Here is a 21,176-nt window from a genome sequence, read left to right as displayed (position 1 = left end):
GGAGCTCAGATGTGCAAAATTTATGCTGGAGGTACGTCCCAGAGGAGAGATGACAGTCCCAGCACAGTAATGATGCTGAGTTACGTACAAAATCTGATTTTTGATGCTCAGTTGCAATTAAGTCAGTGCAAATAATCCCACATTGACAAGGGGGCGTAATGGTGAAGGAGGAAGTAAGAGCAATAATAGAGTTTTGGACAATCTCAGTTAGCATCCATTAGATTTCATTGATTTTATTTGTTTTTATTTAAATGAAAATGATATTAAGAAAGAAATTTGATTGTATGACTGTGCAGATTTGGTCAATCTGCTCACAGATAGATATATTTACACATATCGTCTTGTGGAACTTTGTGTAAGATTTTTATTAAAGCCACGTTTGGATCTCTGACTGACTCGTGTGAATATGCTCCACTCTTTAAAATTCAGCTGGAGGAAGATTGACCGTTGATTCAGCTCACCGCCGTGACCCACAGATCTTTCTGTAACCGTTTCCACTTTTCACCGGAAATCCCAGTGTGATTGGGGTCGTGGATAAAGCTTCCTTTTGGCTCAGATTTAGATTCAGTGTGTCCTCTCTAAGTGCTTTGAACTCACAGATAGAGGCGTAACACCTCTCCAAAATTTTCTGTGTACGGCTGTATCTTTTGCTGTTCAGAGATGAAGGATGAAGTGAATACTTTAATCTGAAAACAGGAGGAGGAAAATCCTGCCACGCTGTCAACGAGTCACATTACAACCACGCACACTTTATAATCTCAGTGCAAGTAATTATGATAAGCTATTTACTGCCTCATCACCTGGTTCACCTTCCAATCTGGTTTCTATTATTCCTCTATTGTAAGATAGAACAGTGTTGTATTTGAACTTTTATAAAGTTAACCCAATAAACTATACTTTAAATCACACTTAATTATACTCAAATACAGTATGCCGAACAAGAGGAAAAGATGCCATTGCATTTTCTACACTGTGCCCGACCTCTCGCTCAGTCGCAGCTGCTTTTAAATTGGGATCGCATCTCCCCGAGCCCTGGCAGCTGAATAAGCGGGCTGTCTATTCTCTCAGCAAAAATAGCAGACTAACATGTAATCAGCAAGAACACAGCATTTGTGTAAATGCATCAACACTTCCATTTTGCACCCCTGAAGTTATATTGATTTGGCATCAGTGTTCAGTGTTACTTCAATCAGCGTTATTCACTCATTGAATAATCATCAGATTAACATTGACACAATATAAAATCAACACTGCTTTGTATTCAACAGGGTTCGGTGGTAACCTGCCAGCTAAACAGAACGCCAATATCAGCTCCTTTCAGCCTGACACTAAGCTCAGCAGCAATCGACATTATTAACAATTAGCCAAGTCAAGAAAAAGAAAAATCAAACTTCTTCCAACCAGTAAATAAAATATGTCATTAACACTTATTGAGAAGACTGACGTTGATTCATTTGGTTAATTCGACTGCGGCTTATTCTGTGATTTAGTATGTTGAACCTCTGCAGGCCCACTTTGTCTGGGATGACATTGACTGGAGATTACAAAGGATCAACATTAATGAGGGTTTAAAACACATTACTTTGTTGATGTTTGTTTCTCCTTTGGGTCCCTTTTAGTCATGTTTACCCACTGAAAATAGATTACATGGTTTTTCTACAGATTGTTAAAGAGGGTTCCTTTAACCAAAGACCTATATGATATTCAAATACCCCCCAGCTAGCAGTACCAAGCTGTTTAACTGGGTGTTGGTAAAAATAGATACAAATAATGGCAGCCAGTACAAAAGTGTGTCAAACAGGATTAAAGTAACTGATGTTAGCTTACACTCTTCAGACAGCAGCAGTGCGTCTTAAGCAAAGACTTTCCACGGCTCTTCCTCTGCCCAGTTTTGTGATAGGTAATCCTCCTGGCCAGTGTTGTTGGTAGAGTTACTGTTGCAGCAGCAGCAGCAGCAGCAGCAGCAGCTCAGACATACACATCCACAGAGAGAAACATGAACACTGCTGCCCAAGAACATATTCACTCCAAAGTAAAAGCAGAAAGAGAGATGAAGTGCTGGGGGAAAGGCCCTTTGTCTGGCCATTATGTCCCATTCTGTTCTGAGCAGCCAAATGGAACCAAGACAGATTGGCTGTGGCTGTTGTATGCTGCTAACAGCAACATCTGCTTCACTTCCATCTTCCAGAGCACATTGAAAACACTCAGATATCTCAACTATCAGTTTTCCATTCATTCCTTTTTATATAATGAATCCTAAAAATCGTACCGTTTTGGCACTTATTAGACAGTGTTACCCTTGGATCCTGGTTTTAGAGACATGCCTGGGAGCCATTTTGAATCCTTGGCAATATTTAACAAACATGTTTGTCTCGAGCACAATGAAACATCATTAGTGGAGGCAACACAAGAGTAGTGTGGCCAACAAACTATGTGGGAGGGAAATAATGGCAGCTGAGTCTCCCTGATAATCTACGGACGAAAAAATACAAACCGGTCGCCTGGGGAAATGAATCTCCAGTGAGTATTAGCCACGGACTAAAGACTGTTAGAACCATATCTTCTCCATGTTTGTTGATGTGTTATGCTAAAACAACAACAAAACAATTGACTTATAGGCCTGTTGTGCATATGGCTGTAGTCAGAATTTTATTATTTTGACTGAATTACCTCTGTCAAAGCTGGATTAGAGGAGACTAATGATAAAGGATTAGCCTCCTTTTATACTGGATAACACTGTATAATGACATATTCTAATTGTCAGAACTTGTAGTCATATGAGATAATTAGCTATACTGCTCATATTCACATCATGGCATACAAGGGGCCGATACATGTTAAGTCAGTGTATAATGATGATTGCAAAATCAGTCAGTTTAGATAGCAACTACCTGTTTATACAATTAAGAGGTAGCTGCTATCAAACCTGACTGATTTAGCATAAAGTCTTGTTAAGGTAAGAATTATTGATTAAAAAAAAAAAAAAAAGTAGGAGAAATGTAAAGAGAGCTGTGCTATCTTTTGTTCAGCAGGACATTCGTGTGTGTGTGTCTGAGCCCTCTAGCTCTCTCTCAAGCGGCATTGTGACAACAAAGAGACAAAACAGAGTAAATCTGTATTGATTTTCAGTAAATTGGTTTGCACTTTTGCACTCACGACAACACATGATTGTGAAGGCAGCAAACCGAAAAAGAACACTCACACACACATGGACACACACACGGACAACAAACACATGCTCCAGATATGAAATGAGGAAAAAAAACGAACAACAACAAAAAAAAACAACAGACTTGGTGAAAACGTTGTACTATTCTGTGAGCCCAAAAAGCTTGTTTAGTGCAGTTGGTGGGTGCTCCAACGAAGCAAGTATATCAAGTAACTCTTCAGGCAAACACAGTGCCTTCCCTGAATTAGTATCACAATAAGAGGTGTTGTGAAAGTAGTTTTCTTGGAACAAGGCTACAGTGAATTCCCTTTTGGAAGAATCACGCCAACGATTTCCCCGAACTAATAAGGTTTAATCGTCTCGTCTGCAGTTGCATCTTCATTTGAAACGGTGAGATCCTTTTAATACCTTTTTTTCCCTTGTCTCAACAAGAGGCATAAGACATATTTCATTGGCCTTTATTATTCAGGAAGCAGTCGACTCAGAGTAAAACTCACCTTGGAGCGCACGTTGACAGTGGCTGAACTTACACATTGATAGTTACTCATTAAACCCTCCCTCGGGCCTTATATGCTATTGTTCAGTCAAATTTGCTTCACTGTAAGAAGAAAAATCTAACCAATCAAAAAGTATTCAGAGCCATCAAGTCAAGTGGAGTTCGTTTCCGTATAAACAAGTCATTTAAAAGAATTATGGGGCAATTCACCAAATCTCCTCTTCAAAGGGATGTGATAAATGCTTGAACAGCAGAGAATCTCCCATCTCTGTGTGCCAGTCCCAGATTACACAGTCGGGAAGCCTAAACATAAGTGACTGGAATTTTTAAAAAACTCGGAAGACAGCGGGCCTCTTTTTTTCCCGTCTTTTGAAATTTATTTAGAGGATTCGGTGCCCAATTTTCTCTTGGTCCCCACGTCCTGTTTTGAATACAGAGAATGCCTCAGCAAAATGTGTACTTTTGTTGTTGCAGCTTCACCCAAATCCGAATATGTCAAATCTTGTATTCCTTTTAATCTAATTCAATAAGACCCGGGGCTCTTTGAGAACCGCTTTCCATCCAGCGCGGAATTGGGCTGCGAGTGCGCGTGTGCGTGTGTGTGTGTGTGTGTGTGTGTGTGTGTGTGTGTGTGTGTGTGTGTGTGTGTGTGTGTGTGTGTGTGTGTGTGTGTGTGTGTGTGTGTGTGTGTGTGTGTGTGTGTGTGTGTGTGTGTGTGTGTGTGTGTGTGTGTGTGTGTGTGTGTGTGTGTGTGTGTGTGATGTTAGTCATGCATTGTCAGACAGGTTTGCAGGTTCAGGAGGAATACAAGCTTCCATATTTAGAGTGATGAGTTGAGCTGAGGCCACGCTCGAAGGGGACTCAAAATTCACACACATCCCAGTGTCAGGAAGCTGTAGCATGTTTTTTTTTCCTTTTCTTTTTACTCTTGAATTAATTCCTTTCTGCTGAACATGGAATACATATTCACTCATTCACTGACTCACGCACTCACTCACCCCGACTCTGTATTGCTGTCTCAACGGAGGACAATGCTACCGCTGCTGCTTTTGTGATGCTAATGCTTCACTTTTTTATTTTTTTTTTTAGACATTGAAAAGTCTGCAGTTTTGAGTGTCCTTCAGGGGCTTTCTCTCAGCTGCTAGACATGTTTTATAAGAGAGAGAGAGGCAAAGACACAGAAACAGGGCGGGAGGGAGGAGAAAAACAATCCCTGGTCTGCATGCAGTCTTCATGCAAACAATTGTCAAGACACTGCAGAACCCAGTGCACTTGACTCTTAAAAAATCATGGATGCACATTTAACACTGACAACAGAAACAGGAGAGGAATAGATTCTTAAATTTAGTTGTAAGAATCTACAGCACTGACAAAATTTTGCAGGATATCCCCCACGCAGCAATGCCGCTGCTTTGTATGCACAATAAAATGGTGACACTTCTTGGCATTTGCTCTCTTTCCTCTGTCAACACGCGGCTCTGCAGGCTTTGATCACAGCCTCACTTGATAAGAGCTCGGAGACGAAAAAATGTTATTTTCGTTTAAACACACAGAAGCAGGTTCTGCCCTTCGGATCCACTCAAACATGAACAGGCTCGCTGAAGGCGTGTGCTTGGAAGTATTCTCAATTAATTTCTCAGCTTTGTTAGCTCTGGTTTTATGGCTTGATTCGGCTCTTTATTGGCTCAGTTATTGTAGCTGATGACACTGTCTAAAATACGCACTGCCCGCAATCTCTGCCCACTCCCACAGGTGGCTTCTTAGCTTTATTACAAAAGTGCAATCAGGATTCCCTCACTCTGTAAAGTGCATAAATCTAATATTCATAAACCCATCATACCCATTGTGATATAAATTTAATACAGCTCTGCCTGTCAACTTAACGATAGCAAAGTCTTAGTGCTGGTTTGCAGTGCTGGCATTTTAATTTGCCAGACGTGAGTCTCTAATCACAGGCCAACATTTCATTGTAATTGCTGTGAACAATTGGGGAAAAATGAAAGTCTTGTGATCGTTATATGTTACGTGGTGTGACATAAACTTGATTATTTTAGAGACTAGTTGCAGTTAAACATGGCATCGCTTGAGACATAATTATAACGGCACATTAACCGGAGTTTATGGCGCATGTACCGCGGTGTACCTCTACAGGACGTACAATTTATCGTCAAGATAATTTATATGGGACTCACAAGTTTGTCCCGGGAAGCTTTTTTTTACAATCTGTAAATCTTGTGTTTGTAATTTGCAATCTTTATTCATCAGAGAGCGACTCGGTAATTTACCACCGGGCAGCTCGACACAATGTGGCTAATAAGAGTTGAAAATATTGGCCAGTGGCTGTGGATGAGAGCAATCATCTTGGACAAGCCAACAGGGTATTATGGCAGTGTTTAATTCACAGCTTCTCGGTGGTTCATAAGCCTTTAAAACAAATGGGATTCCCGCTCACAGAAAGGCACACTTCTTCAGTCTCTCGCTCCGGCTAAAGCGTATTGCCTATCTCTGATCTCATGACTCCCCCCTCACCTCATCCTCACCACCCCTCCTTGTTGCCCATATCCATATAAGCAGACTCCATATATATCTCAGACATAGTTAAACACCATAGGCGGTGTCCATAAAGTTTAATGTTGGCTCTAACAAGATGTCAAGGTCATGCTGCCTTAATGTTATAGGAAGCCCGGCTCTCTCACAATGTGAAGTAATGAAGTTCTATTGGTCATAGTTGAGGAGGCCCATTGTTCGGCTTTGAGAGGGAACGTTAATGGAATGGATTATTCACGGCAGCCTGTTGAAAGGTTTATCACTCAGTCAAACTGGGATATATATTGTCTGTGCATGTCTCCTGGTGGTGTGCCACCTCTGTACAGTCCAGTGCAAACGTGCATCCATACGCACACACAAACACTAAAGCACAGAGTGTACACTAAAGGCTATGAACATATGTTTCTTTTTTTTGTGAGGGGGGTTGACATTCTAAGTATTTCCTGGACCTTCAAGAAAATTCCATTACCGTATGTGAGTATAGCATTAGAACTATTTAAGCTAGTATTACTGCAGTTCATAGAATACTGATACTGATGAGTTGAATGGAATACTGATTTTAATCCATAAGTCATCATGTTCACAGGGCTGGTTGTTTGGCTGGTTTGTCAGCATGATTAAACAAAAAAAATGCTGAACAGATTTCTACAAAACTTAGATGGAGGATGGGCCTCGGCCCAGAATAGACACCACCAACTTTTGGTGCAGATTTAGATAAAAAGAAGGATCCAGGAATTTTTTTCTCACTTTCTTGAAAATTGCAAGATGAGGAGGTTTTTCTTTTTTCTTTCTTTTTTTTTTTTTTTTTTTACATTTTAGTTAATTTCTCAAGGAATAATGCATGGATTTTAATGAAAATTATCAGCTGTATGTAGGTCATCTCTGAGTGAGCAAAAAAGCAGGCTTGTGGGGCTTGGTGGAAAAAAAAAAAATCTCTTCTTCAACTCAACCGAGGGCACTTTTGTTGCCTAAACCACCACGGTCTGGATGTCAATGCTGGATTCCTACAGCCACCGTCCACCTCGACCACCGACCTGACACAGTCTAGAAATCTAGTGGTTCTGCCATTCAAAGAAACATAAAGCAGCCACGATAGCCAATAAAGTAGCGCCACAGAAACATATTAATATGTGGGCCTGTGTGCTGTCACACTATATTGAATACAGAATTATATAATATATGTGTTTTAGTCTCTAGACGAGGTGAAACTGTGTAAAAATCACATATTGCTTTACTGGATAGATCAGCATCCACCCAGACATCAACTTAGCTGAAAACAAACCAATAATGCAAATCTAAATGCAGCAGCAGCAGCTAAATTACTTTTATCCCCCTTTTCAGTAGCATGATATTGAATACTTTCTGTTCCAGATAAGTCTGTACTATTATGAGATGTAAGATAATGAATAGATGCAGTGCTCCTCTCATAAGTTCAGGGCCGGTTCAACTCTGACGTGCACTTAGCGGAGGAGGCTGCCGATGCATGTCTCCAGGAGATTAGCAGACTTCCGTAGCAGGTCTCGATTCCTTCTCTCCTCTCGTTCTTGTCCTCTTGTTCTCCCTGTTGCTCTCTGATTGTTTTGATCAATAATCTTAATGGATGAATCACTCTTTAGTGTGAGAGGAAAAAAAACACTGATTCAGAGAGAGAGAGAGAGAGAGAGAGTGTAGGAGAGAGCAGCAAAGAGCTTAAGAGCCCTGAACACAGTTACAGGAGGTTGTGGAGCATGTCCCGCGGGACGTTTTCAGAATATTGGTGGTGGTTGTGCATTGACTCCTCACCTCAGAGGCTCCCTATCATTAAGCGCATCTCCTTCCTTTCCTCTCACCCGTCGCTACCCTCTCTTTTCTCCTTCCTGCTCTCGATCCCTCCCTCCGTCTCTCCATTCCTCACCATCAACCTCCTATTCTTCATTTACATACGTCTGTCCCAGACATTTTCTCCTTATAGAGAGCGCATAAAGAAGACGTACAGTGCTGCTGTAAATCACACCCACCCAATCTTCTCTGGAACGAGATGAGATGAAGAGCGGACCGCGGGCTCGATTCTGAGCTGATTCATGCAGATATACAAGGGCCGGGCTGCTTCAGACACTGATGCTGAAGTGCAGCTATTTGAGATCTTATGCTGTATAAATGTTGTAGCGCGACCTTTGCAAGGCCTCATGTTTGGGTGGCGCCTCGTGAGATTGCTTGAGCCGAAGTAAGTGACTAGAGTTGGAGAGAGCTCTCATAAGGGAGAAACTAACAACTTTGGATTTACATTTATTTGTTAGAATGCACAAGAGGATACCAGTCTCAATAAATGCGGTTTGTGTTTTGGACTCATTACAGATAATTGAGCCTTCCCAAAACATTTTAGATATAATTCTGCAAACGTGTATAACAGTAAATAGAAACAACCTTCATAGGATGACAACAGCTTGATTTAACTCGATTCACCTACATATTTTCTCAGTACATTGTTCCCTTCATGCCACTTTGTGTATGCATCTTTACAGCAAATATCATGGATGGACATTTCTCATATTTACAAAATGCTAACTTTTTTATATAGATCCAAGCAAGAAGTAAATGGTATGTTGTGCATTTCATGACCTCTTTTTATATAGATGATAGAATATAAACAATATGAGTGGAGGCGTTTGTTAGAGGATATTACAATGTTCTTTTAGGTCATTTTTTAAAGGCCACACAATTTGATGGTTAGATTATTTCATTTCATTCACGAAGCGACTATGAATGTAATGTATTTTTAACGTCAGCCTTTTATGACTGCATTGGAGTGCAGTGACACATCATGTTTTTCTTTCCTTGCTATGTTTTTTTTTTTTTTTTTTTTTTTCCCGGACTAATTATGTGGAAAGAAAATGGGTTTTTCTGCAGTTTATACATCGCATAATAGTGATAAATAGCCTATTGGTTACACTTGTGACATTCCTGGCCTTTATGGCTCGCGTCGAGCTATTTAGAAAAAGCGAACAATTTGTCTGCACCACGGCAGCCCTATATTCAACAGAAAGAAATGGCTTAGCGAAAACGTGTCCAAACAAAAAATGTTTTCCAATGTTTTCAGTGTATAACAAACCCCCGAACAAAGCACAAGTTATTTAAAACCCTTTGTTGCTGGCATAATAATGCAGAATGTCGTGACACAGAAGAATGATTTGTATGCACCCTTTTCATATTGTTGTGTTGTTACAGGAAACGAATAAAGAGACACATTCAATATTTGTTCTTGCTAAATATTTGTGCAACCCCCAAGGCAGGCCCGAAGGTGTATGCAGTTTATACAGAAAAAAAAGTTTTAATGAGCTCAATATAGCCATGGCTCAAACTGTTGGAAACTGGAACTGTATGTAGATACATATGGCAATATGTAATTCTCATCAATTCTTATTACACAAACTAATCACACAGGAAGCTCACCAACGTATGATGTGATGCAATCGATTTTTTTGGCTGTATTAACAATTCTCAGGCTTATTGGTGCGGTTTGTCAATTTAATGCAATTTATCCATTTTCCCTTGGTTCCAAACTCACCACCTGAAGGCTCGAGCAATGTTATCAGTTTGATATAGATCACGTAATTATGTGCCACAGCACATATAAGTTATTATGAGCTGACGCCATCAGCTCTTCTCCGGTGCGAAACTGATTTTTTTTTTTTTTGTGATTGCCCAGAGGAAAGCCAAAGATAACCTCAGTCTCAACCTCATTTCAACCCAAAGATGATGAGCTCTATTTTGGTTGGCCTGATTAGTGGTTTGCATTTATCTGGGGCACCTCTGACCCACTGCGATACCTAGGGCTGCGTCTGTGTGCAAGAGTGTGTGTGTGTGTGTGTGTGTGTGTGTGTGTGTGTGTGTGTGTGTGTGTGTGTGTGTGTGTGTGTGTGTGTGTGTGTGTGTGTGGTGTGTGTCAGTTTAGGTCTGTTTGGACTCCCCAGTGTGAGCTTTATATAATTTGTTTTACACCAAGGACTAAGTGTGAATGTGTGGGAAGACATGTAGAGTGTGTGTGCATATTTGTATGCCCGCTTGCTGAAATGACTTATCTCAAATAGTACATAGTCCAGCAGCATGTGTCACATGAAACTCCGAGCCCCTCTCTCTGTCTCGGTCAGCTGCGACCAGTGTAATGATCGCTCCAGTTCTTTTATCACAAGCCCTTTTTTGGATGGAAGGGAGCACAGCCGGTGCCATCCTCATCAATCACAGCAGCAACAACAAATCCATCACCCAATTATTTTAGTTAAAACTATCCCTAATAGAAAAGAAGAAATTGGGCTTGTGGTTCTGTGCTCTGTTTTCCTCAGTCAAAAATTGAGTGAGATCATTACTCACAGCCGTAGCTTACTGTAATATTAAATCATTAGTCTTAAATAATCTATTCTCCTGCTGGTCATTTCTATTTAGTAATGATATTGGAATATAACATCAGCTTCTTGTCTTAAGCTAACTATTGTAGATGTGCACCATCCAGCCAAAGTGTTTGTTTTCTTTCCATATTTTTGTCTCTGCTCAGTACTGTTGAGAAGTAAAGTAGTTTCTAATCACCACAGATACTCTTTCCCTGAAAATATTTGGTCCAGCAGGTATTTATGATAATGGCAAAATGCTTTACCCAAAAATCCAAGAACAGAGATTGATGAGAACAGCCAGCATCAGGGTTTTGAAAACTGTGTGGTTTCAAGTGTAATACAAAGTCTGCGCGCTCTCTAGTGCACTTGTTAATGCAGACACCTGTGGACAGAAATTTTGAAACAGACTAACAGAAAAAAAGGTATTTCCAAATAACACTACAGTCAAAGAGGATGATAACGTGTGTGTTTCACCTCGTTCTCCTGCGTCTTATTCCAAAATATCATTGATCTCAATATCTTCGAGAAAGCAGAATTGCACTTGACATTCATTTTCATATTTTGTCACAGTCTAGGATGATGTCTCTGCACATTTTCTTCATTCATCAACATTGAACTTGCAGTTTGGAAAGTTATTTGAGGCATGGCAGAAGTCGAAGAAGTAGCACTGCTATAAAGATGAATAATATCCTGAAGTCTGTAGGGGTCTGTTGTTGACTCACATTGTATTCTGAGATCAATAGATTGAACCAGTTAGCAGATGAGGACAGACAAATGAAAACACAAATGTTAGACAACAATGCAACCGGAGTGTATGGACTCACTGATGGGGAAACAGAAAGGAGATGAGACAGAGATTTAGGATCTGAGAGTGATGCCAACAGCGTGAGTGAAAGAGAGAAAACAGAATTGCAGATCGGGCTCAGAGGGTGGTCCCGCTCTGTGCTGGAAGCTTTTCATGATGTAGCAGTATCAAGACTCCAACTTTTCACCTCGAGCTGCAGGAACGGGGGAAAATTGGAGGGAAATTAGAGGGGAGGGGTCACTGGAAGCAGGACTGTGTGAAGCGAAAAACGTGAAGCGAGAATGAAGAAGGTAAGAGCCGGGAGGAGAGAGCAGCCTTTTCAATGCGAGATTGCGAAGAGAGGGTTGGGGGCAAAGAAACCAAAGGGTTTGAAGTCATGAGGTTTTGGTTTGAAGTCATAAGGTCTTGGGAAGTAGAAGGGGGAGGGGAGGAGGTAGAGAGCAAAGAGCAGAAGGGAAGGGGGGGGGATTGGAGTGCCACACCGCTAGCTGCACTGCATAATGCATGCGGTGTGATTTGGTGCATGTAAACGGTCTGTGAATCTTTTATAAGATCAGGTTGACCAAGTGATGCCATGTGGGAGAAAGCCCCCCAAAAAATTGGTCAAAGTGGACCGAGCGTCAGGCGTGGAGGTAAAAGCCTGCGAAAAAAAGCACATGTTTTATTAAACGTGTGTGCTGCCGTGTTTGTCTCGCAGCGGTGAAGGGTCGAGACGGAGAGGTCGAAGATGTCGCGGTTAAGCTCTCCGTTTGGATGGACGGGCACCGTCTCCACCAAAAAAAAAAAGCAAAAACAAAAAAAAAACAGGACTTTTCACAGTGCAGCAAGCAAGCGAATTGGAGGATCATACAAAGCCATCTGCAGGACAAGATTCCACTTGGAAGAAATTACAGCTTTTAAAAGTTTTATTAAGATGCCTGTGCAGATTGTCTGAAGGACGGGCAGATTGGGTTGATAGTTCTGGGGACTGCAGTTTGTGAAATCGGAGTTTTTGATTTTGAACAGTCATTAAAAACCAGACCAATAAGTCAGGGTCAGACTGAAAAGGATATGAATGAGTACAATTTTTAATCAAATATTTTGGTATTCAGTTTCTCTCACTGTTGTTGTGTCGCTCTCTACCCTTTAGTCCTTAATCATGTCGAAGCCTCAAGACTCAGTCATCAAGGTGTGAATGGAACTGACAAAGAAAAGAACCCTAGGCGATTGTTCTGACAGATATTACGATTGCAATTTGATTCTCAGTTAGTGAGAATGACCATTTTCTTGGGTTCTGGACCAGATAAACGTGTTTTCATACATCCACAAGAACAAGATTTGTAGGCCGGGACACGTTTGCAAAAGTACTGCACTTCATTCCAACGCTGTTTTGGCACACATTTTGCTCTTATCAAAAAAAATATTGCATCATCTGCGATTTGCATATTGCGCTTGGCCAAACTGTGTTCAGTTCCATCAACTGTGCGGCCCTGGAATTTACAAACGCACAGGAATAATCTCTCATCTTTAACCCTCTTTTACAATTCAAACCTTGATCTTTCTTGACATGGGCAGAGAGTTTGGCTGAGAAGAATTTAAAAAGCGTTCAAAGACCTTGTAGACCGTTCTTGAGCCTTGGCCGTCGAAGCAAAGTGAACATTTCTGAAAGAGTTCGATCACTTTCTGAGTTAGAGGCATAAAAGTCAGAGAAGCAGGCAAGCAGAAGTACAGGACTGCATTCTTCTTTGCATCATGAAAAATGTAATTCCTTTAATAATGCAGTGTTGTAAGCGGTGGGTTTAGGCGATCCCCTTTAAAAAAGAAAAAACTGTTATCAGGATGGAGACGATTCGATTTTTGACAAGTTAAGACGTCCGACTTGGTTTTTTCTTTCATCGCAAATCTCATTACTCTTTTCGGGCTTTGCTGCAGAGAACTAGAGCTCAGCAGTATTTCCTCAAAGCTGCCGAAGTCTTTGGTTCAATGAATCCTCACAGAATCCCAAACTGAAAGAACAAAAAGAGTTAACCTGCAATAAGTCTCATCGCATTGTCTGTTTTGGTGACAATTAAGTTCATAAATGATGTAATTTGCTGATGGCGCCACCGTTTCTTTCAAATGTTCTTACAGCAGCAGTCTAGTACTGTAGGCAAACAAAGCAGTGTGACACGAGGACTACCACTGTAAGAGCTTCTGTCAAACGGAGACTGGCAGTGTAATGATGCAGCTAAAGAAATAATGTGTTCGACACTCACAGGCGTGGGATATTTGACAGGTGAGATTCTTAAAATCCTTTTGTAAGGGGAAAATGGACCCGCTGGCAACAGTCCAACTCCCAATCTTCTATTACTGTGATTTAGAAGTTTAGAAGGAGCATTAATGATGTTTATGACATCAAGGCGAGCTCGAGATGATATTCAAGCTTCCTCTGTCTTGTCCTAAACTGTTACGAAATCAATTTTACATCAAGCGCTCTTGTGATTTGAAGGTTTCCATATCAAAGCCTCTAACCTCTAAGGGAAAACTCTTGGGCGGGGAAATTGAGTGAATCATGCTCTCCTCTGCCGCAGTGGTGCCCTCGAGTAAGTAAGGCACTTAACCCTCGGCGGCTTCGGCAGAGCAGCCCAGTGGCCCGATGGTAAAAAGACTGTGGGTTGATCCCAAATTCTTTTGAATGTGCGTAACTGTAAATGACCCTGCAGACAAGGCTGCTGCGGAAGATCGGTTTTGCTCAGCAGAACATTCATTGATAAATAAATGAAGTGTTAACAGCTGAAAAAAAACCAAAAAAAAAAAACATTTCAATTTGCTGCTCCCTCGATAAAGAGGGTCAGGTAGTAACAGCATTCTGCTTCATGGTGCAATCTCATGTGTTAATTATTTCTCTATACAGACGGCTCCACAGCCACAGCAACTGAGACCGGGAGGACTGGGCACTTAAGTGAAATCAGCCTCACACCTCAGACTGCCTTGTGGTGGACGATGTTTTCATAATCAAAGAAAAAGCAAATGTTCCCACTGTTCCTCTGTATTACCTCGTGGAAGGTTAGGCAGAATAAGGGGCATATGAAAATAAGAGGAAGACAGAGAGACAGCTCTACCAGACAATCATTTTGCATGAAAAAGTAATCAGGTCACGTAGGAATAAGATGGTAAAGAATGCATGATCATTCCACGATGAAGCCAAATTCAATTCAGCATTCAGCTCAACTCACTTATTCCGTCTGTAATCACCTCAGGTGAAGCAGCTGTCGGGAGGTTTCCTCATTGTTTTTCAACACCGACTGCAGAGAGACAACTGGAGTTCAAACCAAATGATATGTGCACCGGCACCTCAGACCCTCACTGATTTATCCCTGAATAAACTGTAATTACACCAGTAGTTTAACTTTTTTTGATACTAAAAGTTAGTAAAACAAAACCAAACAAAACAAAAAAAAACATTTTGTCTTCTTTCGCAATTAGCAAAATTAATTAGATTGTATCTGACATGGCTCAGGGACAAATGGTCCCAGACTGGGTACCGCTTAAATAGTGTTCACATTATATTTGGTCTCATTCATCAAATAATTCATCAGTCTTGGACTCCTTCTCAGAATTCATGGTGAGGTTACCTCAAGTAAACTCGCTGGCTTTGAGCCATTTATACCTTCAAGCCTACAACAGCTGTATGGAACATGTGAGTCTCCTGTATATTAAGTTGCACGTGGTGTGTGGTTTTGAGTGTGCGTATGCCTGTTGTTGATCTCGCCTCCCTCCTTCATGCAGAATGAATGAGAATGAATGGAAATGGCCCAGGACCGTAGAATTGCTCTCTATAAACAGAGAGCTTCGACAAAGAAATAAAAGAGGTCTGGTAAAAAGAGGGAAAACGCGAAGCAGCCTATGATGGAATTAAGCTGTAAAGTGGTGGTTTTACTTTACGTTATGCTGAAACGTTATCAGTGATGGGCTTACAGCACATGGAGAGATACCAAGAGTGTCTCTTTTATATTCATTTAGCTGCAGAGTCTTTTATCACAGCCTAAAATGCAGTTACAATTTGATTTCCATTTAACTCATTGCTGAACCCAGGTAAAAACATATCAGTTATCACACAGTTGTCTGTTTATCTTATTAATAATAATAATTTCAAAAAATCTTCATCAAAGTAAGTGTCAGAGTTAAGCATCACTGGTCACCTGCTCCTTTCTGCCTGCCCTGTCAGCAGCCATTCTCCCCTAATCATCCACTCACCTGTTCTCACAGCTGCTCCTCATCACTAGTCCACCCAGTGTATGGACTCCAGCATCACAGACACTCTTTGCCAGATTGTTCTTTGTCACTCATGCAAGAATCTCCAGCACTTTAGACCTTTGCCTGTCACATTGGGACCTTGTCTCTGTCCCTGGCTTTTTTAGACTTCCCGCTGCATCCTTTGGTTACTGTTTTTTCCCATGGCTGCCTGGCGCGAGTATTCCAGTCAGCTCACCGTTTTTCCACATCTTCTATTGTGTGTGTGTGTGTGTGTGTGCACACCTTGTGTGAATATCCACCTGCTGGATCTATGGCTTCCCAGTCTGATTCAGGATGGCATATCACACGGTCCACCAGAGACATTATGAAGACACTTTTCTGTGTTATTACTGGTCTTGTTCAGTTCCTGCTGAGTTTTCTCATTAAACGTCATTACCAGTTTTTCCTGGTGTGCTGCAGTTGGGTCCTGACACAGCCTGTTCCAGTAAACCTGCTGTGCATTTACATCTGCATTCATTAAAAGATGTATACTATAGTGGAATGGATGCATATATTGGTAACTGGTATTATTCAGCCAACCTGACATTGCAGAGACAGTAGAAGAGATTGTGCTCATTGGCTGCAGTCAATATGTGCATGATTGCAGTGCAACTAAATTAACCAAGTTAGACAACCCCGTCTATTGCTGCTTATCAGTATTTACAGTATATTTTATTGGTTTGCCATTAAGTTAGTCATGCAACAAGACACACTGCGGTCTGTATCATGGCTTATTCACTGGATTTATTTTTAGAAACAAGTTTCAGAAAAAGAGAATACTAACATAATGATAATTCAACACTTATATCTCACATTGATCTTTCAGAGGATCACACTTTCTTGAAAAAAAAAATCAACCAGTTAGTCTCACTGGTTATTGTGGTTTGGCTACCGAAAAGCAAAATGAACATAACTTTTTAACTTAAAATTTTGTAAAGAAAATGATGCTTCATTCCAAAGTACATTAGCAATTGCAATGCCAAAACCAGAATCAAAATGACAGAATGTTCTCTGCGTAAACACAACTTTGTGTCCAACCCGCATTAGCTCCAGCACGTCTGTTTGCATCTAAACAGGCGTTATTGACTCTCTGCTGGCAGAGAATTCAAGGCCAGTGTCTTCATGTGAAAAAAGACAGTGTTATGTTGGTGCGATAAAGATTGTATAACTTCAGCTTGTTAAAGAAACAGAGACTTAATGAAGACAGAAACATGCAACACACAACGCTGTATTTGAATGCACAGCCTTTTTGCATCTGGTTTGCTTTAATTGGTGGATTTGGAAGGGAAACCTTGTATAAATTAGACCACACTTTTTTTTTTCTAATTGATAGAATTACACTGAACAATAATAGAGGTAGTGTTTGTGTGTGCAGTTCTGAGAGCACACGTTCATATTGGATGGGTAATCTGGAGGGATGGATGAGGTTCAAGGGCGAGTCGGAAAAAAATGAGAGCTTCAGAGGAGGGGGAGGAGAAAAAGTAGGTCCAGCGTAAAAGACAACAGAGAGAGAAAAGGAGGTGCAGAGAAAAAAAATGAATAACTAGGATCTCTGTAGAACACAGAGATAGATAAGATGAAAACAAAGAAAATATAGGATTGTAATGCGAGTAGTACAACAAGCGAGACAGCGAGAGTGAGGGATTTGGAAGGAGCAATTGAAAAGCAAAGAATATTTGGATGGAGCAAACAAACACGGGGGAAATGAGTGATTCTGTCCGGAGCGAGAGCAGAGTGATGAAGTGCTGATGTATGGGCCGAGTGGAGAGATGAAGTCTGAGCACATCGAGGAGGCAGGGACGAGGGAGGGCAGGGGGGTGTTGGAGATCTCCAGCAGGGAGCCACGTCACTGACTCAAGAGATCTCAATCACCCACATCACCCACCTAATTCTTTTTTTTTTCCTTCTCCTGCTTCTATTTTTCTCCGGCAAAAAAAAAACCAAACCAAAAAAAAGAACAGCCTCTGAGATGTTTTTCTTTCCTGTTACAAAAGAACCCTCTTGCCACTGTCGAGGGATCAGGACATAAAACGGAAGCCTGTTTTGCAACCCTGCCATCACTCTAATGTATAACAATTATTTAATTATATCGGATGTTTGACGAACGCTTCTATCCACAGAACAGATGCTCTTTGGGGAGACTAAACGGACGAGGCTCGTGCACACACCACAAAAAGAAAAAGGTTTCGAGCTGCCGCAGAAAAACAAGAATTTGCATTCATGCGACTGTGTAGCGGGCATTTCTCCCCTCTGTATCATATTAACAGCGGATCCCATATGTGTGGTATGCTAATGAACAGTGATCTGAATAAACAGATTCAGTTTTCCATTAGTCTTGTTCGTACTTGTTTTCGGTTATGTAAGAAAACTTACCTCATTAATTTTTTTTTTTTATGCATGGCTTTTTTTTTTCTTTTTCTATGTGTCGGAAGAAAGAAAAACAAATGATGCAGCAGGAGTCTTGTGGGTGATGAACAGCTTGTTGGCGAAAGTCACAGACAGCGGATGGCGAGAGCCGGGCGAGCCAACTTGCAGGCTGCAAAGAGGCAAAGATTGGCAGGGAATCGCAATTTCTCCTAGTTGCTGCCTTTCATATGTGGGCTATAGTGACAAAAAAGATATGTGACTGCTTCTTGTCGAGGTGCTGCATTATTCTTTCAAGTCTGTCCCTATTTTTGTCTTTATATCTTCGTCTTGTGTCAACTGTTTGACAATTAAACCGTTGATTTTAAAACATCTACCCTTTCCTACTCCCTTTACAGGCTTCTTTCTCAACCCATTTTCAATCTGTCCATAAATCTGTGAAAGGACATTAGAAACATTTTTCTGTCATCAGTTCTCCCTCACGCTCTTTTTCTCTCTCCCTGACTCCAACCTGAGGTGCAGCCATACGGCCCATGCAGCATCCATTACCATAACCATTACTCCTTCCCACTGCTGTGAACATTATTACAGCCACTTGCACTGAACCCCCTTGGTGCTGTCACACAGGGCTGCTGGTTGGATTGTACTGCAGCGATGAAACACGAACATGTGCAAATTGGCTTTTGCCCTCACTAATATGATCTGTAAAAAGGAAGACAGTTGGATGAAGGTGCTATGCTTATGTGTGCTGTAAAGCAGATAGATAATAAACGCATGCATGCTCTTGCATACATAAACATCCCCATAGTTATAAAAGTCGACTTGTTGACATCCCTGGAACACGTGTGCACACACATGCGCGCACACACCGTAAAACGGGTTGGTAGTTTCAAGGACAAACAGTAATGGATACAATAACTAATACCATTTACTTACAGTACAGCCTGTCAGTCCGCCCTCCATCTCCCTTAACATGGCATTACACGGCCAATGGGGTGTGTACCTGACCGCATGTGTAACGTCTTGCATGGCCGAGTCAGTCGGCACATCGCTCTGTGTAAATGTCAGGGTGTGTACATATATTCATGGTTGTATGGACAGCATTTACATGTCAGGAAATGTGATCTTACGCCTAGCCGTAACTCACTGGCCCCGGCGCCACTGGCGCTCCCCATGTAGCGCGCCTGCTGCTCCCCAGTAAGTAATGACAACATAAAGCAAATTTATGGCCATGCCACTCCGACTGGATGGGGGGATGCGCAGATGTACTGAGATATATGTCACCATGCTAAACATTGATCGTCTTCAGCTGTTTTTTTTTTCTTTTCTTGTCTAAGACTAAGGAGGACAGATAGGGGCAGAACGTGGAAGTTAAGGGTTGCAGAGAGAGAGAGCTGATGAACGAAGGAGGAGAAGGAATGAGCGAGAACACAGAAAGTGAGGAGTGGAGAAAAAAAACAAGTGTGAGACAGAGTGAGGCCTGCTGACTATCTAGTCCCAGCTCCATGAAGTTAATAAACTGCCCAAGAGCAAAGCATCATGGTCATCAATCATTCCAAAATGAGAAGAGAGAAGTGGAGTGAGGGAAAGAAGAGGGAGGAGGGGGCACAGAGTGGGACTGAGGAGAATAGGTCAAGGTCTAGAGGAGGAGAGGAGGAGTCGAGAGCGAAAATGGACACTGGAACGTGAAAGTAGAGACCGTGAATGACTGTGAATTGGCTGGCCTCGTCCTCGTTCCCCATTTCGCTTGATGCCTCTTAGATGGCGGAGGAAGTGAGACAAAAAAGAAAGTCGCTGATGGAACAGAGAGAAAGTGGATAGAGATAAGTGAGAGGGACTAAAAATGGCTGTGAGGAGGAAAAAAGCAGAATAAGAGTGCGCTAGATTAAAGGCGAGCGTGTCGGTGTGGAAAAAAAAAACCTTTCATTTCTTACCTTTAACAGCTTCCAGAGAGAACCTCGAAAACTTTGATTCCCACATTCAGACATTGACTCACGTTGGCCTCATTACCAACACGGCTCGCTCAATCTCTCATCCAAGACAAACTTCCTCTTTTTTATTTGTGTGTTCATGTGCGAGAGCGTGTGCCCTGCCGTCTCACTCACGCTGTCTTTGTGCTCACCTCCCTGACACAGATTAATTGGCTTCTATAAATCTAGGTGGAGTACCAGTTGTCTATGTAATGAGCAGCGTGGAGTGAATAGGCGGAAAATTAGCATTAAATTGCACATCATGCTCTGGGTCCCAGTGTATGGCAGCTCACCTCGTTTCTCTGAATAGGAACAGCATGAGGCACAGATGTTTCATCTCGCTTTAGAAAATATTTCTAATTCCTCTCTTGTTATTAATAACAAAAGGCTCCTAACAACCTTGACTGAACTCCCTGTGGTGTGTTATTAGAAGGAGCGCAATTTAGTCATTCACATGCTAGTCAGATATTAAAGCCGCTGGATCAGCTGCTGTATGTTTTTCATTCTCAGATTTTGTGACGCCGTTCGACGTAAGATGTACTTGTGTGGTGTATCGGTGTCTGCATTTGTTTGTGTTTTCTAGAGAAACAAAATATATATTAGATTTCTGAGGCACAGGGGAAAAAATGTTATGGGGTTTATTGAGTCGACTACAATTTGGAATAGCAAGAATACTAAAGATCACGATGAAGGTAGCTGTACTTTATAGAATAACTTCAAATTCATTAACTAAGTAAACACAAATGTTCAAATTAAACAGTAGACAACTTGAGAACGTGGACATTTGTGTCCCAGTTTAGGTCTCGGATTCAACAACAACTGAATAATTCCACTTTCTTCCACTTTAAACCATATTTTAATCTGAAAACTGTAGTCAAATTTTAAGATTAAAGATAAAATGCACTTTTGATTTGTCCATACACGGGACTTTTTCACTTCTGAACTTCTTGGCGAGTTGACTCGGCCCGTTTTGAAGAATCCGTGCGGCTCGCTCTCCGTTCGGTCCTCATTCATCCAGTCAGTTTAATGTGAAATGACACTAGTGTGCTGTAACCCCAATGCCTCTCTTTGATGCTGAGCACCAAATAGTGATGGCCCTGGCTCACTGCTATATTTGGCACATGACGCAGCTGGACACCTCGAACTTTCTCCCACATCAGAACAGACACACAAATCAAAGGTCACCCTGCGGAACGAACAGAAATCG

General features: G+C 41.5%; 1 protein-coding gene across 4 annotated transcripts in view; it reads left to right on the top strand.

The window, feature by feature from the left end:
* grid2 (glutamate receptor, ionotropic, delta 2) overlaps nt 1-21,176 on the top strand; it is a 480,315-nt gene that overhangs the window by 34,419 nt on the left and 424,720 nt on the right. The gene's annotated exons all lie outside the window — the stretch shown is intronic.

This window comes from Acanthopagrus latus, chromosome 5 (genome assembly GCF_904848185.1).
Source record: "Acanthopagrus latus isolate v.2019 chromosome 5, fAcaLat1.1, whole genome shotgun sequence".
NCBI lineage: Eukaryota > Metazoa > Chordata > Actinopteri > Spariformes > Sparidae > Acanthopagrus > Acanthopagrus latus.
Note: the sequence above shows the minus strand (reverse complement) of the source record. Positions and strands in the feature narration are given on the sequence as shown.